Source organism: Tenrec ecaudatus, chromosome 14 (assembly GCF_050624435.1).
Source record: "Tenrec ecaudatus isolate mTenEca1 chromosome 14, mTenEca1.hap1, whole genome shotgun sequence".
Classification (NCBI taxonomy): Eukaryota; Metazoa; Chordata; class Mammalia; order Afrosoricida; family Tenrecidae; genus Tenrec; species Tenrec ecaudatus.
In genome coordinates, this window is record NC_134543.1 from 27,365,978 (window position 1) to 27,383,470 (window position 17,493).

Here is a 17,493-nt window from a genome sequence, read left to right on the forward strand (position 1 = left end):
AGCCTATGGCCGTCCTGCATCATCATCTTACTTCTTCTTTATCAGCTCCCGCAGCTACACGAGTCAGAGGAAGTTTCCAGCTTACTTCTGTCCTACAGACTTGAACCAGACTGGACTAACCTCCTCCTACAGCTGTGTGAGCCCTCTCTTGATATAACTCTCTTTCTATAGCCATGGCAAGACCTTAAAAAGTCAGTAAGGACAGAAATGATCAAAGTGATGTCATAAGAGACCTGAAACTTGCTCTCAATCATAGAGTAGCTAAGGCAAATGGAAGAACTGATGATGTCAAAGAGCTGAACAGAAAATTTCAAAGGGTAGTGTGAGACGACAAAGTAAAATATTTTATTATGAAATGTGCAAAGACCTCGGATTAGAAAACCATAAAGGAGTAGTAACCCATTCAGCATATCTTACACTGAAAGAAGTAAAGGGGAAAAAAATCAAGCCTTGAGTTGAAATATTGTAAGATTCTATGGGCAAAATAATGAATGATGCAAGAAGCATCCATAGAAGATGGAAAGAATGCACAAGACGCTGTACTGCAAAGAGCTAGTTGACATTCAACCACGCCAGGAGGCAGCCAATGAGCACCCAATGCAGCCAAGCTGCACGGAGAGCATTTGCTCTAACCAAGCACCGATAGACGCCTGGACTTTGATAAAGGACTAACATATACAAAACTAGAGAGAGAGCCTTTTCAACAAATAGTGCTGGAACTACTGGGTCTTCACCGGGAAAACGAGACAGGATCATTATCTCACATCATGTTCAAAAACAAACTCAAGATACATCAAAGACCTGAATATAAACCACACAATTATAAATACCATCGGTGAAAAAAATTGGGACAAACTTAAGGTTACAAGGCATATAGACACACTATCCAAACACCATGGCAGACAAAATAAAAAATTAGGACCTACTAAAGTTACAACATGTATGCACATCACAAGGAACAGAACCCACAGATTGGGAAAAATATTCAGTAATAATATATCAGATAAAGGGTTAATCTCCAAAATCTATAGAAAATGACAACATCTTAACAAAAAGACATCGAAATAACCCAATAGAAAATGGATACAAGACCCGAATAGGCAGTTCACCAAAGGTGTGTTTACATTAACTGGCAAGAAGAGGAATACAAATTAAAACAACCATGAGATACTACTTCACACAGAAACTTTTTTTTTAATTTATTTTTTTTAATTTTAACAATTTATTAGGGGCTCATACAATTCTTATCACAGTTCATACATATACATACATCAATTGTATAAAGCACATCCATACATTCCCTGCCCCAATCATTCTCAAGGCATTTGCTCTCCACTTAAGCCCCTTGCATCAGGTCCTCTTTTTTTTTTCTTCCCCTCCCTCCCCTTTCCCCCCTCCCTCATGTGCCCTTGGTAATTTATACGTCGTTATTTTGTCATATCTTGCCCTATCCGGAGTCTCCCTTCCCCCCTTCTCTGCTGTCCCTCTCCCAGGGAAGAGGTCACATGTGGATCCTTGTAATCAGTTCCCCCTTTCCAACCCACTCACCCTCCACCCTCCCAGCATCGTGCCTCACACCCTTGGTCCTGAAGGTATCATCCACCCTGGATTCCCTGTACCTCCAGCCCTCATATGTACCAGTGTACAGCCTCTATCCTATCCAGGCATGCAAGGTAGAATTCGGATCATGGTAGTTGGGGGGAGGAAGCATCCAGGATCTGGGGGAAAGCACACAGAAACTTTTAATACAATTTAATAAAACAGAAAATAAGTCCCGGAAAGGCTGTGGAGAGATCAGACCACTTTTGCATTTCTGGTGGGACTGTAGAATTGTCCAATCACTATGGAAATCAGCATGGCACCGCTTTAAGCAAATGCAAATACAAGTACCTTACGACCCAGCAGTCTCTTACTGAGCATGGCCCCTAAAGAGATCAAGACTAGCGATCATTGGAATCGAAATTATACTGGATCAAACTTGATACTTGGTCAGTTGACCCAACCTGAATTCCAGGTGCAAGTATTTCTTGCTAGTTCCATGGCAGAAATTTCTCCCCTGGCCCTTTAAATATTTCACGGTGATCTTTTCTTTCTTCCTGACTATTTGTATTTTTATCTTTGTAGTATTATTATTTCATCCTTATCACTTTATTTCATTTCTGTCTTCTTAGTGTTTCTGTGGGGTTTTCCAGTTTGTGAAGCACGAAAGGAGCAGAGGCACAGAGCTAAGAACTGATGCTAGGGTTTTTGGGATTTTGTTTTTTTATGTAAGGGTTTATAGGGGAGGTGGAGGGTGGGAGATAGGGAGGGTAATGGGGTGGGGGGCGGAGCAAACTGTATGTGGGAGGGGGAGGGAGCACTAGAACTGATGGTGATTTAAAAGTGATTTATCCAAGGGGGTGAAAAAAATAAAGTGTTCTAAAATTGATTTTGGTAATGATTATATGACACTTCTTTATTTGATTGTATTATTTAATTGTGTGATATGCAGATTAAGTGCCAATAAAACTTAAAAACAAGAAATCAAGACTATAACACACATACACACACATAGAATGTAACACAAACAGATGTATGCACACACACCTATGCTTTGCAGCCATTTTCATCATAGGAAAAACACGGAAACCAACTAACCCCCCCCCACCAACCCCGGTTGTAGAGCAATGGATACATAAGTTCTAGAACATTCATACTATGGAATATTATGCATCAATAAAAAACAATGACAACTTTTAAACACCACAAGACACGGACAAAGCTAGAGAGCATTATGCTTAGCAAACTTAGCCAATCTTGGGGAGACAAAGACTTAATAACACCATAATTAAGGGGAAAACAAAATAAAGGTGGCTTACACACCAAAAGACAAGACTCTGATTGATGACGAGGAGGAGGCCAGAGACAGGGGGGGGGTGTTGAGGTCAGGGAGAGGGGACGGACAGGATATTGAGGAGGGAGGGAGGGAGGAGGAGGATGGGGGCGGTTCGGGAGAGGAGGGAGAGGCCCCGGTACTAGAGGGTTGAACAGGATATTGTTGTTGATTTCATTTCTTGAGATGTAGATACAGTATGTTTCTTTAAAAAAAATCCCTCCAGATAATTCCTGATCCCTTGAAACTAAATAGCGATCTGAATGGTAGGGGGTGGGGGTGGGGGGTACAGCTGAAATGGGCGGGGAGTCTTTCATCACAAACAAGTGCATCTCAAGCACACAGAAAACAGATCACAGGATGAATGGCCTTGGGTCAGTCTGCACAAGATCTCTTTAAAGTGTTGGCAAGCAGGGAGGTTCCTTTGGGGCTAAGATGGGCCTGACCCGAGCCATGGCCTTTCCCATGGCCTCCTGGTGTATGGGGAGTCGGACGTGAAATAAGGAAGACTGAAGAAGAATCTATGTGTTTGAATCACAGTGCTGGAGACCAAGATTGTAAGTACCATGGACTGCCAAAAGAACAAGCAAACCCGCCTGGGACGAAGTACAGCCAGAATGCTTCTTAGAGGCGAAGATGGTGAGACTTCATCTCCCGTCCTTTGGGCATGCTGTCAGGAGAGACCAGTCCCTGGAGAAGGACGCCATGCTTGGTAAAGTGGATGGGCAGCGGAAAAGAGGAAGGGGTGAAAATAATAATAATTTATAACTGATCAAGGAGTCACCAGGGGGTGGGGAGGGAGGGGAAAAAAGAGGAGCTGATACCAAGGGCTCATAGAAAGTAAATGTCTATAAAAGAATGATGGCAACATGTAAAAGTATGCTTGATATCATTGATGTATGGATTGTTACATGAGTTGTTAAAGGACCCCCGATAAAATGATCTTTTAATTCAAAAAGGAAAAGCGAAGGTCGTGGATGCAGTGGGTTGACAGTGGCTGCAGCAATGGTCGCAAGCCTAAGAACAATTGTTGGGGCGGAAGGAGCAGGACTGGGCGGTGTTTCGCTCTGTTGCACCCAGCCTGTTGTGGGCCCCGCGAGGGGTGGGGGACTGGACTGGCAGCAGTGTAAGGGGTTCTTGTGGGTCAGGCAGATAGTGGGTGGGGGAGCTGGGAAGGAGTTTCAGCCGTGGGCCTCCAGGGGCTAGAGCCAGAGTGGCTCCGTCCGCAGGGGAGTCACCTGCTCTGCCCACACGGCGTCTGCCCTGCAGAAGGTATTGCCCTCAGGCAGTGCTGGCCAGGGGAGAAAGACCTCCCCTCCGTGCCCCCGCTGTCCCAGCCCATGGCACCCTGACCTCAAACCCTGCCTTTGAAAGTGCCTGGAAGGAGGAGAAGCCTCCCCAGCGCCTTCCTGGGCTTGCTTGGCACGCGGCAGAAGGGAAATCGCCCTGTGTTTGCAGATGAGGCGTAACTGTGAAATCAGACCAGGCCATCACCGTTCTTCACAGCTCCGGAGGCTGGGGGTTTGCATGGCTGGTGGCTGCGGTCAGAGAGGAAGCAAACATTTCGGGCTTGGACCTGTGCAATCCAGACATTTCCACGGGCAGCTCCGTGTGCACAGACCGGTGTGAAGGGTGGCCAGCCGCGTGCTGGTTATAGCCGGATGTCGGGGTCGGGCATTAGGGCCAAAAGTAATGGATGAAAAATGCTGCCCACCCCACCCCCCCACCCCCCACCAGGTCATCCGTTGGGCCTCTCTCTTGCCCATAGAGACCCCAGCCAACACGAGGCGGGGAGTTCCACACCCCAAAGAATGAGTCCCCTCTGGCCACTGGGACCTCACCTCACTCACCTCTACCCCCACCAGTCAGGAGATGAGACTCCTACAAAACCAGACACAGCAAGACCACCACCACCTCACAGCCAGGAGGGGCCAGGGCCAGGGAGCTGCGCAGGGGTGAGGTGGGGGAGGAAGGGCACAGGAGGAAGGCAGGCATAAAGAGTAGGTGGGGGCACCCGTGTGTTTAGGACTATTGCTATTGAGCATCAAAAGCCCTGTCCCCCTGAAACCGCTCAGTCCCAGGCCGTCCAGGATGAGCTGTGGTAACTGGGGCTGGTGGGAAGCAGGGAGGGGGGCGACCATGGAGTGAGAGGGTCCCGGAGAGCTGCTGTTCCTTTGTGTCCGAGGTTTAACATCTCTCGGGGAACCACACCTCTCTGTTGGGAGAGCCTCCTTTTCTAGAAGCTGTGTGTGAGTGTGTGTGTGAGTGTGAGTGTGTGTGTGTGTGTGTGTGTGTGTGTGTAAGCTCCCTTTCCCTCTTCCGCAGTCCCCCCTCCCCCTCCCTCTCTCACACACACTTGCTCTCACTCTCTCAGCAGGCTGCCTCCCCCCTAGGAAGCTTCCCTGGGAATGACTCAGCAAGAAAGCAGGGCCTGCTCTTCATCGGGGCTCTGATGCCCCTGCTGGGCCCCCACCCCGCCCAGCGCCCTGCCCCCCTCTGCTCCTCCCTGTGCCACGTGCACTGGCCAGCCCACAGCACGGAGACCCCAGCCTCGGGGGTCTGGGTCCTGAGGAGGGGAGGCTGCTCTCCCCCTGCCCTGGCTGCTTCCTCCATCAGGAGCTCGCACTCCCACCGGCAGTGTTAGGCCTTCCCTGGGCTTGAATCATTCCATCGTGACCAGGAGGTGCCCCTTCGAATGGTGAGTTCCGAGAGCTCCCAGCCTCGCCCCGAGGCACGCATGTCCACTCACACACACTGCCCTGACTTGCAGGGCAGAGGTGCACCAGAGAATTGACCATGAACTCGGCAGCCACCAAGCAGGGCTTCATGCGGGGCTGTTCGGTGGTTCTAGGGTAGGGATGGGGAATGCCCATAACGCGTGCCCAGAGAGCCAAGCACGGAACAAGGAGTGGCGCACTGCACATGCTCAGAGGCTCAGGTTTCCCGCCGGTAGGCATGGGTGGGTGCTGAACCTGGATTTGCCCAACTGGGCCACCTGGATTGACCCACCTGGGCCACCTGGATTGACCCACCTAGGCCACCTGGATTGGCCCACCTAGGCCAGGTGAATGCAGTTCAGCCAATGGGGTTAGTCAGGGGTCATCCACCACGCCTCCCCATGGAATCCTTGAAAAGGCAAGAGCCCAGAGTCAGAGAGACTGTCTGCGTGAGCCGGGCAGCTTCTGCCAGGCTGCAAGGTCAGGAGGAGTCCTATGGGTGCCGGGTAAACCTGAACCTTCTTCCAACTCTCATAAGCCTCACTTGGATCACGAGCCAGGCTTCGGTGTGAATTCTTTCTCGTGCGGAGCCAAGGACCGAGGTGTAACTAGCTCCAGAGAATCTAACAGGGCCTCAGCCATCAATGTTTCCCTGGGTGCCATTCCTGCGTGAGGCTGAGACTGACCAAGGAGACGGGTCAGAACAGTCCCGTAGGATTGTCCAGGCTGTGACCTTCCGCCCAAGGCCTCTTTGGGCAGCTTCCAAGTGCCAGTTTCTCCTCTAGCTGTGGAGGCTGTGACTGTGTGCACCAGCAGGAGCCGGCCTGTGTGCTCCCTCATTCCAAACCCAACGCAACTCGATGCCGACTCACCGCGGCGCGATTGGACAAGCTGAACTGCCCGGAGTTTCCGAGACTGTCACACACATGGAGGTAAGAGAAAGCCTCATTATTCTCCCAGCCGCGACGAGTGGTTTCGAACTGCTGACCTTGCAGTGTGCAGGCCAAAGCTTAACAACTCTGCTACCTGTGGCAGTTACATAATTTTATGGCAACTTGAATCGATATAAACGTGTAGGGTCAGATGAGCCAGTCAGGGTGCAGGACAAAAACCGATGAAACATACAACTTTCTTCTAATTCTTTCATGCTTTCTCCCCCAACTATCATCACCCCGATTTTACCTTACAAGTCCAGCTAGACAAGAGCATGTACACTGGTAGATAAGAAAGAAACACAGGGGAAGGTAGGGGGTTGAAAGGGGGAACCGATCACAATGATCTACATATAACCCCCTCCCAGGAGGACGGACAACAGAAAGGTGGGTGAGGGAGTTGGTGGTCAGTGTAAGACATGAAAAAAAATTTTTTAATATATTATCAAGGGCTCATGAAGGAGGGTGGGGGAGAGGGAAATGAGCTGATACCAAGTAAAAAGAAAATGTTTTGAGAATGATGATGGTAGCATACGTGCAAATGTGCTTGGCACAATGGATGGATGGATTGTGATAAGAGATGTAAGAGCCCCGATAAAAGTATTTTAAAAAGAGCTGCACGAATCCCCCCAACATGATTTAAATTAAACAAAAACATGTAAGGGTGGTTTCCAAGCTGAGGATCAGGTCATTTCCTGATGGTGCCTCCTTATGGGTGTGGCCTTCTCCTAAGGAGGGCCCAGGGAACCTCCCCACCTTTCTCTGCCTTCGCTCGCCTGCTGGCGGACCCACAGAGCTGCTGGAGCCTTGCCCTGTGTCCACCGTCCTGGGATCTGCCGGACTCTGACCTTCCTGCGTTCTGCAGCCTTGCATGTGGTTGCGTGAGACTGAAGAGGGGCTTGTGGATTAGTCTCGGGCCTATGGACTGGAGTTGGACTGGACTGGGGTGTTTTCTTGATATGCCATTGTGGATTAGTCTCGGACCTATGGATTGGAGTTGGACTGGGCTGGGGTGTTTTCTTGATATGTCATTGCCCCTTGATATAAAGCTCTTCCCTACACATATATGCATGTTACTGGGTTTGTTGCTCTGGACCACCCGGCCTAACACATCACCAGAGCTTCTTGCCCACCCACTAGGGCACATTAAATGAACACGGGGCCGCCGCTTTGAGCAAGGATGAGGGTCTCTGTATATTCCTGGACCTGAAGCACTTACTAAGATCAAGGAGAAAGTGAAGCAGAGTGCAGAGCTGGGAGAGAGAGAGGCGCGCGCGGGGACAGGGGGGGGGGGTCTGGTTATATCTCACAGGTGGTTTCATCTGCAGACAACTCTCCAAAACCAAACTCTGCCATTGAGCCAGTGCTGACTCACAGTGACCTGGCAGGACAGGGCAGAGCTGCCCGTGTGCATTTCCAAGACTGCAGCCTCTTTACGGGAGCAGAAAGCCATGTCTATCTCCTGAGGAGCGGCTGGTGGTTTCGAAGTGCTGGCCTGGCAGAGGGCAGCCAGCTCGTCACCACGACGCCATCAGGGCCCCTTAGACGTGTGTGCAGATGTGCTTACATGTTAGTGGGGTGGGCGGGGTATACACATGATGGGTGCAAATGTATGCACCTGTGTGTACGTGTGCACATCTGCCTGAGTGTTGTGGGCATGCATTTGTGAATGCACAGAGATGCATACGTGTGTCAGTATGCTTGTATATGACTGAGTGCCTGCTTGGATGTACAAGTGGTTGTATACCTCTAAACATTCCGGACCTCCAACTCATGGTCCCCCAGCCCCCTTGCTGGACGGCTGAGCGGAGCTGGGAGGGGAGAGAGGTGGGAGGTTGGAGGGGCAGTCCAGAGTAGTCTGATGGGACAAGCCTTCCAGTTTGGGGGACAGGGAGGCACTGCTGAGTCAGCCCTGGCTGAGGGGAGAGAGCACCCTAGTCTGTTGGGTTTAGGATGTGTGTGTGTGTGGGGGGGGGCGTGAATTCCAGGCAGCCTTGGGTCTGAGGAGCAGGGAGGAAGGATGAGGGGCCCAGACCAAGTGGGGGATTGAGTCTTGGATATGTGTGTTGCAATGTGGGGCGGGAGTTCTGTGCTGGGAGGAGAGGAGAGGCTCAGAAAACCATGGAAGGGAGAGCAGGGGGGCTGAAGATCAGAGCCGGGGGCAATGGGAAGGCTGCCGAGGGCAGGCAGGTGGTACCCACAGATCTTGTTTCAAGTGACCACCCAAACCAGGGGTCAGGGTACATGGTTCTTGTTAACATGACTGGTAGGGTCATATTTTCTCTGAACTTATTCCTGAAAAGCTACATGGGGTGGAGGGCTGTGAGCCATCCGTGCTGTGAATTGTGTCCCCATAGGCATCCCCACAAGCTTGGAATTTTGCCACCAGAATCTTACAGGGGATGGCAGACTCCTGAAGGTGTCTTGGGCTTCAGGGTCTGCAGGAGCAAGTTCCAGTCCTCGGGCTGCCACCTAGGAGCTGTGTGACAGGGAAGCATGGGGGCCCCTAGGGGGAGAGAGGACCTCACAGCAGGGTGGCTGGGGGGGGGGGGAATAAGTCAGGAAACTCTGTCTATGGGGTGGACCCGTGCCCACATCCCCACCACTGGGCATGGGGGCTGGAGAAGCAGACCCCCACAGCTCAGGGAAGAGGGGACAGAATGATGTGGGCCTGGGGTCTCAAAGTGTCCAGAAGGTGTCTCCTAAGAAGAGCAGGGAAGGCGGGTGGAGGCAGGTCAGGAAGACATGTAGCAACATCCCAGAAATCTCTGCCCAGCTTCACCAAGGCAACCGCCGCCTGGTCCCTGCTGTGTGCGCAGCAGCGGCTGTCACGGCCTCCCCCTCACTCCTCCCCTGGCCTCCCTTCAGCCCAGCCGGACTCCACTCTGCAAAGGCGAAGGCGGTGGGCACGGTGCTGGGAGCCCAGAGGAGGGAGGGCAGCTGAGTGGGTGGGGGAGCGGGTCAGGCGTTACAGTGCTGAGTGTTGGCAGTGTCGAGAATTCAGTGAGAGCACATATGAGCAGAGAGGAAATGACCTCATCATCCTGTTTTATGCTTGCTCTACGGCTTTATGGTGATTGTTGTGGTTCATTTATCCAAGGGAACCTGCCAGGCAGAGACGCCCCCATGGAGGCGGGAGAGACAGCACCTCATCAGCCGATGTGGGAAATCTCCATCATTCTTCAATAACCACCATTTTTTCTTCCCTCATAATTAGACCCACACGTTTGAGCTAGGCACAGGGCTAACCAGAATAAAAATCTCATCTCCCGGGCTTCTTTGCAGCTACATATGAAGAGGTGCGGTTCTCCATATAGAGGTTAATGGAGGTATTCAAGAGACAGAAGCTTTGCCCTTGCTCGCCCATTCCTGGTAGAATATACTTAGTTCAGTGGTCACAACTCGAGCAGCCGTCTTGGACCATGAGGTGGAAGCTGCACGCTGACAATTGCTGAAGAAAGGATGCGGGTGGGGACCTGGGGCCTGATATTGTGCAGGCTTGGCTAACTCTGAATGGTCTACTATGAGAACCATGGTCTAGACCTGGGGGAGTTGGGGGAGAGCCAGGTCCCTTTGGACATGGGAGAGGGTCCCTGTGAGCCGTAGCCTGCCTGCCTCTGGCTTTCTGATAAACACGTGGGGTTAATTGAAGGGCAGAGAGATAAATGGTTCAGTGAGTCTCGCCTTTCTAGTTCTCGGGTCTCTTGCTTTGTGATGGTCAGACCAGGGTGCAGCTGCCTTAGCCAGTTCCTTGCTTCAACTGGCAAGGCGCACTTTCTGCAAGACATCCCCAAGGAGAAGCCATATAGACCTACCCCGATGCAGCCCTGGGTGCTGGAGCAGCCGTATGGAGACCCCTATCAGTGCTGAGATGCTTACATGTTCACTGATTCGGCTTTCCTCCTGCAGTTGGCATCACGGCATGTGTGTTTTTTTAAAATCATTTTATTAGGGGCTCATACAACTCTTATCACAATCCATACATGCATCAATTGTGTAAAGCACATCTATACATTCATTGCCCTCATCATTCTCAAAACATTTGCTCTCCACTTAAGTCCCTGGCATCATTTTCCCCCTCCCTCCCTGCTCCCCGATCCCTCATGAACCCTTGATAATTTATGTTATTATTTTGTCATATCTTGCACTGTCCAACGTCTCCCTTCACCCACTTTTGTGTTGTCCATCCCCCAGGGAGGAGGTTATATGTAGACCCTTGTAATCAGAGCCCCCTTTCCAACTGCGTGTGTTTTGTTGGAGGAGGGTTTTGTAGATTGGTGTCGGACATATGGGCTAATGTTGAACTTGTGGGCTTGGGCAGCTCTGGGTTGGGCTGGTTTGTGATGTGCACTTACCCTTTATATAAAACTCTCTCTTATACATATGGGTTTCTGTGGATTTGTTTCTCTAATGTCCCCAGACTAACACAGGAACACAAGACACCTTGATCTCATTAAAATCACCACAACTTTGGTTTTCTGGTTGTGTTGCACCCAAGCCAAGTTCTGAACGAAAACTCATGGGACGTCTGAGTCATTCGGGCTAATCACGGTGTGAAGTGCTTCTGATCTACCTGCTAGCACGTTCTGTCACACCTGGACTCTTACAAAGCTGGAAAGAGGTCATCCCACGGACAACCACGGGTCTCCCTTTGCCTGGAGCAACACGGGAAGAAGGCGAATCAGGAGGAGGACATGGAACATGTGGCTAATGGCTTTGTCAAGAGACCAGAAGAGCTGGATAGTGCCCAGCTCCTGGTTCTGGACATTTTGATCAAAGCTTCTATGGAAGCATCTTGACCCTAAGAGCGGGTGGGGAATGCAGAACAAGATTTCAAATTTTCACAGAATCCAGACATCTTGGGGCCAGGGAGGCTGGATGAATCCCTGAAACTACTTCTCTGAGGATTTTAACCTTTACACCAAAAATACTTAAAATCAGCTGCGTAACTTAAACAGCAAAGAGCATCTGTCTGGAGCGTTGCGGGTTTTCAAGAATGCCCTACGGGGGCTCTGCTGACAGCAGGAGGCATTGGGGGCAGTGAGTTGATGTCAACGTGGGGTGGAGGGACAACAGGGAAGCATGTTCTGCTGGGTACATTCTCAACTACAGCTATGAAAATAAGTAAAAGCCAAAAACTTCAGGAGAAATTCAGAGTCAGTTTTTCCCTGTTCCCCCACTCCTGGCCTTTCCCTATCTGAGAGGTACAGGAAAGACCCCCCACTAAGCTTCTCTTGGTCTGGGCCTTGGAGGGCACCTAGAGTGCTAGGGGCCAAAGACCGTGCCCAGTCACAAGGGTCCAGGGAACGAGGAAGAGAGAGACTAAGTCCGAGGGGTAGGACAAGGTCAGGAGGCTCAGAAAGACGATGACGACAACTCTAACTTTATTTACTGCCCTCCCTGGTCAGGAAGTAATGACCAAGCAAAAGGTGAGGGCAGAGACCACACAGAGCTCAGGAAGCACCTCACTGACGGTGCTGTACTAAAGATCTGGGGCAGACCCAAAAAAGAGCCCCAGGACCACCCCCTCCCCCCAGTAGTGATGGAGACCCAGGAGCAAGATTGCCGAGGAAGAGCTGAGAACTGGGGGTGGCGTGAAGTGGCCTATGGCCACAGGACAACAGGTCCTTCCTGGATCAGCCCAGAGCGCTCCGAGTCTTCTCCATGGAAGACACTCATATACAGCCATGTTCAGGGTCCCCTTTGTCCCTCACACCTGCGAGGGCAGCGGTGATTACTGCAGTCTTCTCCGCATCTGGGCAGGCACTTGTCCAAGGTCACGCACTCAAAAATGCAGGAGCTGGAACTGAACCTGCAGGCTTCTGATCGCAATGCTCACTTGTTTCAAGGAGCGCGTGCAATTGGGAGGATGGGAGAGGTGGGGAATGAGGAGCTGATACCAAGGGCTCAAGTAGAAATAAAATGTTTTGGAAATGATGATGGCAACAAATGTAAAAAATGTGCTTGACAAAATGGATGGATGGATGGATGGATGGATGGCTTGCTGGCTGGATTGTGAGAAAAGCTGCAGGAGCCCCCAGTAAAATAATTTTTTTTAAAAAGGATGCAATTGGGAATTCCCAGTTCTTAGGACACTTGTCCTTGATGTCCCCAATTCTACAGTGGTTCTCCTCTTGGTTTTATAAAGCCTTGAGGCAAGGAGGAAGTGGGAGGAAGGTAACCTCCTGGCAGCTGAGGCTGGTGAAGTGCAGGGGGACAGCAGGGGACAGAGGCACTCAGCCCCTCGGCCCCAACAGTGCATTTGCACAGGAAGGGTATCCTGTCTTCGGAGGCTTACTGCCACCTGCTGGAAATCGCCGGAACCAGGGTGCAAATCCGGGAAACTGTACAGCGCAGAACCTGAACAACTGTCGAGGGTGGTAGTCCGAGGTGCACCTCATCTTGCCTGAGTGACTACACCAAGACAGGGTCCCCATCACCATGGGGGCTCCAGTCTGGTCCTCTAGTCCCGCCAAGGCAGAGTACGTCCTGCCGTTTCTCCCTCTAGGGTCCTGTCGAGTCTACCCATCCTTCCGTCGGTTCTATGCACATGTCCTGAGCATCTGCTCTGGGCCGGTCCCTGCCCTTCCTGACCTCACAGCCCTGCTGAGGAGACTTTGGATGGTCCTGGCTGAGGGGCTGCAACGCTGCAAAGGCCCCTGGCTGTGGAGTAAGCATGACAACCAGCAAGGCGGGTCCTGGCTGAGGTCATGGAGCTGTGGGGGTAGGTGCCAGGCCTTGCCCAGGGCTGGCTCCCCACCCGGCGGGGCCAGGACACAATGAGTCAGCCAGGCTGGCCTCCGGACAGAGGCGGCGACGGGGCTTAAGCCTCGCCACCACTGATGAGCAAGAAGGACGTCATGATCACATTTTGTGGCTCGAGTTGAAGGTCAGAGAGGCCAAGTCACTTGGTCCAGGTCACACAGTCTGTCCATCTGAGCCAGAGCAACTCTGGAGTCATGTGGCTGCAGGGCTGTGCAGAGGCAGCCCCGAGTGGTGTGTGCCTCTGAGAAAGGACGCTGGCACAGAGAGGGGCTCCCCCCTCCCCTCCTCAGGCTTTCCGGGCTCCGGGCAGTCTTTGTTGTGGGCCAAGACAGCATCCCCATGGCCATTCCCAGCCCCAGCCCACGCAGTTCTGCTCCAGGCTGAAGGCTGGTTCGTAGTACCATGTCTGGGCCATGCATATGGTGTCTCCGCACCCCAAGACTGCGCATGTTCCCCTGCAGGCAGGGCCTCCTCAGGCAGCCGCGCTGTGTCTGCGGGCCTTCTGAAGGCTCCTCTCCTAAGGTCGCAGGCCCTTTGCAGGGCTCAGAAAAAGGCATCTAGCTGTGGGTGCCTGCCTGCAACAGAGAGCACATGTGTGTCTCGTGGACCGTTGGGGTCGCCACCACTCACCTAGACTGCCATCCCTGTTCTCATCACACGAGATGCTGTCCAGAAAGTCCCTGCATGTGGCCTGTACCCTGCCCAGCCCCTCAGCCGGCACACCGTTGCCTTGATATGGTGGGGAATCCAGTGACTGACAATATCTACCCACTTAAACACACACACGTGCACACACACACACACACACACGCCTGAGAGGGGTCACTGCCAACATCAGAGGCTTTTTATTCCCAAAGGACCCAGAAGCTTCCTGAAAGCTGAGAGGATGTAGGCGCTGCCTGGTTGGCAGCTGAGGCAGGGACATCGAGATGCTGAATGGTCAGATTCTTCCAGGGTTCCTTTGCCTATAGGGAAAGGCTTGCCGGCAGTTGCTAGTCCAGGCCTCTGGAAGCTTCTCTTAGGATTAGGGCAAGGGTCACTTCATCCTTTAAGCCTCAGTTGCCTCACCTGTAAATGAGGCCGACCACAGTTAAAAAGCCACAAGGTGCCTAGCAGGTCTGCCAAGATGCCCAGAATAAGGTAGGCGCACAATACATTCTGGCTACGACCACCATGTGGGGATTGGGAAGGGGCTGCGGCTCTCCTGACCCTCCAACCTGCCAGCCAGCAGGGGAGGTTAAAGATGAGGCCCCCAGCCCTGGCCCGCTCTGCAGGGCAGAGTGGCTGTGCACATATTCATGAAGGCGGTTTGGCAGAGAGAGCCTTTTGAGCCAGCCTTCCTCTTCTAGGAATCCAGCCAATGAAATGCTCCTAGGCCCCCACAGAGCTGTTTGGGCTAGGACATATACTGCAATGTTGCTAAAAATAGTGAGATTCTGTAAATAATCCAAAATTAGAGATGCACTAAATATACATTTAGGCCGAAGGCCAGGAGGCCAAGAGGAAGATCAACCTGTACCTGACAGCTCCTTCTTGGGGCCAACCCCTTTGGTGAAGGAGCACATCTAAAGTTTTACCAAGGATGATGGGTGTCGGCAAGTCCGTGACTAACGATCTCGTTGTCCTGGTTGAGAAGCTTAGCGTTACAGCACGATTAAAACTCTGTGAATAAATCAAGGCTCGTTTTACTGACAGTGGCCAGGAAGCATGATACTTCACCCTTTCTAGAAATTTCTTCTTTCCCTCCTGTCCTGCCTATTCCTTCTCAGGTGGGGTCAAATAGGATTTAACATGGGTTGTGTGACACATGGTTTTAGAGTTCGCCCCGCTCATGAAATGATGAGGCTGGGGAAGCCAGCATCCTGTGTTTAGATTACAAGATGGGGAGAAGGACCAAGAGGAGTCCTGGTGGGTAGGAACTGGGCTACTCACGACAAGGTTAGCTGTTTGAAACCACCAGCCGCTCCACCAGAGATACAAGACGCTTTCTACTTCCATAAACAAAAGCAGCCCTGGACACCTGCAGAGGCGCTTCCACCCTGTCCTATCAGGTCCCTAGGCTTTGGACTCAACTCGATGGCAGGCAGTTTGGTCTAAATAAAGACACTAAATGTTGGCTGCAGTTTTTAGAGAGCAGAACTATGATGCTCTTTATGTTTAATCTCTAGGATTCAGATTTGAATGTTTTATTGCTCTTGAGCAAAAACAACAACACGTCTCAAGCACCTGGCTGAGATGCTGTATCCACATTTGTGTTCGTTATCAATACGGTTCCTTCTATTATTAAGTAATTGAGAGATCTTCATTATTTCTGTGCACGAGAGAGACACATCGACAACCATCATGAATGCTTGCAGTTTTTTACTCTTACAATAATAAATGCACATTTATACTTTTAACTAGGAACCCAAGTGGGTTAGACACTGGGCTGATAAACTACAAAGTCTGAAGTTCAAACCCAGCAGTGGCTCCTTGGACTGAGAATGAGGCTGTCTGCTCCCTACAGCTTCCATCTCAAAAGCCCTACAGAGCAGGTCCACGCTGCCCTATAGCGTCTTTGTGAGTCAGAATTGGCTTGGGGACAATTGACAGTGGATTTATATATTTCAAGTGATTGGTACAATTGAAACAAATAGCACATGAAAACTCAAAAACCTAACTCACTGCCACCGAGTTGAATCTGACTCACAGCGACCCTAGGGGACAGAGTGGAACTACCCCTGTGGGTTTCTGAGGCTGTAACTCTTTAAAGAAGCAGAAAGCCCCGTCTTTCTCCCTCAGAGGCCCAAACCACTGACCTTGCAGTCAGCAGCCCAGTCTGAGTCTTGGACATTTCCTGGACCATCACAGGATCATGGAATATGCGCATGTGCAGGGGAGCTAGGGCACTGAAGTCGGTATTTGGCCTTTCAAAGCCTGACGACTAAGATACGGCTAAAACACACATTTGGGCCAGTTAACAAAGTGATCATCAAATTTTGGTGGGTCCCCACAACATCGTATCACTTCCATCAGAAGGACATGTTACGTACCCCTAAAAATGGTGCTGGGGAAGTGTGTGCTTACCAGCGTGAAAAATGGTCTTCCCGTTGCTGAATTTTAAAAGCTGGTGATACAAAGGGGTGCAGGTTGAGTATGTCTGGGCATCAGATGAAGACAGAGCCATGGTGGTGTGGTGGGTGACAAGTCGGGCTGTTACACCCCAGGTTCGAGCCTACGGGCTGCTCTCTGGGACAGAGAGGAGGCTTCTTGCTCGTGGGGGAGTGTACACTCTGGAAGCCCAGGGCCAGTTCTACTCGGTTCTCTGGGGTGGGTGTGACTCAGAACAGACTCAGTGGCAGTGAGAGAGAGAAGGTGAAAACGGTTTCCATTTTGTCATTCATTTAAAAATACTTTTTCATCTTCTTACAAAATATGTTACTCAGATGGTTTTTTTGAAGGGAAAAAAAATGAAGCATGTCCTTTCTTTTTTCACGAAGGGCCAGATTTTGACTCCTTGGGTTGGCCAGATGGTCTGGACACGCTGGCCAGAGCCACCTCCAGCCTTTCACAGCCCACCCCACCACCACCAGCCCCGTCCAGGGTCACAGCCACGGTGGACTGGAGCTCTTTGTATGCAGGAGAAATGCCAAGAAGGAGCGTGAGGGTGAGTCGGGGAGTAGCCCCACCTGATCAGTGAGGAAATGGAAACTCTGAGAGGCTGGACGTGCCGGGAAAACCCCGCTTCCATTCTGAAGCTCAGGAGCTGATAACTTGAACGTGTCTACAAGTTTCCACAGTAAGTGAGAAAGAGATGCAGGGTCTGTTCCCAAGTCCATTGCCCTCTTCCTCTTTATCAGTAGGCATGTGTGTTGGAAGAAGCACAGTCAGAAGGCTCCTTAGAAGCAAGCATGACAAGACTTTGTCTCACATACTTTGGGCACGTCACTGGGAGAAACCAGTGGTAAAGTGGAGTCAGGACAAGAGGAAGACCCTCAATGGGATGGACGGACACAGTGGCTGCAACCATAGGCTTAAGCAACAGCGGCTGAGGATGGCACCGACCTGGCCCGTGTTTCATCACTCTGGGTAGGAACCAAGTCCCACCCCAAGAACACCCAGAAGACTACATGTCCCAGCGTCCCTTGCAGCTAGGTGGGGCCATGTGACTAAATTCTGGCCAATGAAAACTACGTAGAGGGATGCATGTAACTTCCAGAAAATGACC

The 17,493-nt window shown here is 51.2% G+C and overlaps 1 protein-coding gene across 2 annotated transcripts in view; it reads left to right on the top strand.

The window, feature by feature from the left end:
• Positions 1 to 5,219: 5,219 nt before the first annotated feature.
• Positions 5,220 to 17,493, top strand: part of ZDHHC22 (zDHHC palmitoyltransferase 22) — a 29,950-nt gene continuing 17,676 nt past the window's right edge. The window contains exons 1-2 of one of the 2 annotated variants that reach the window (XM_075531408.1): positions 5,220 to 5,570; positions 6,375 to 6,521. The gene's annotated coding sequence lies outside the window, so the exon portion shown is untranslated. Of the gene's footprint in view, positions 6,522 to 17,493 lie in introns of both variants that reach the window. The other variant, XM_075531409.1, reaches the window with a different exon arrangement.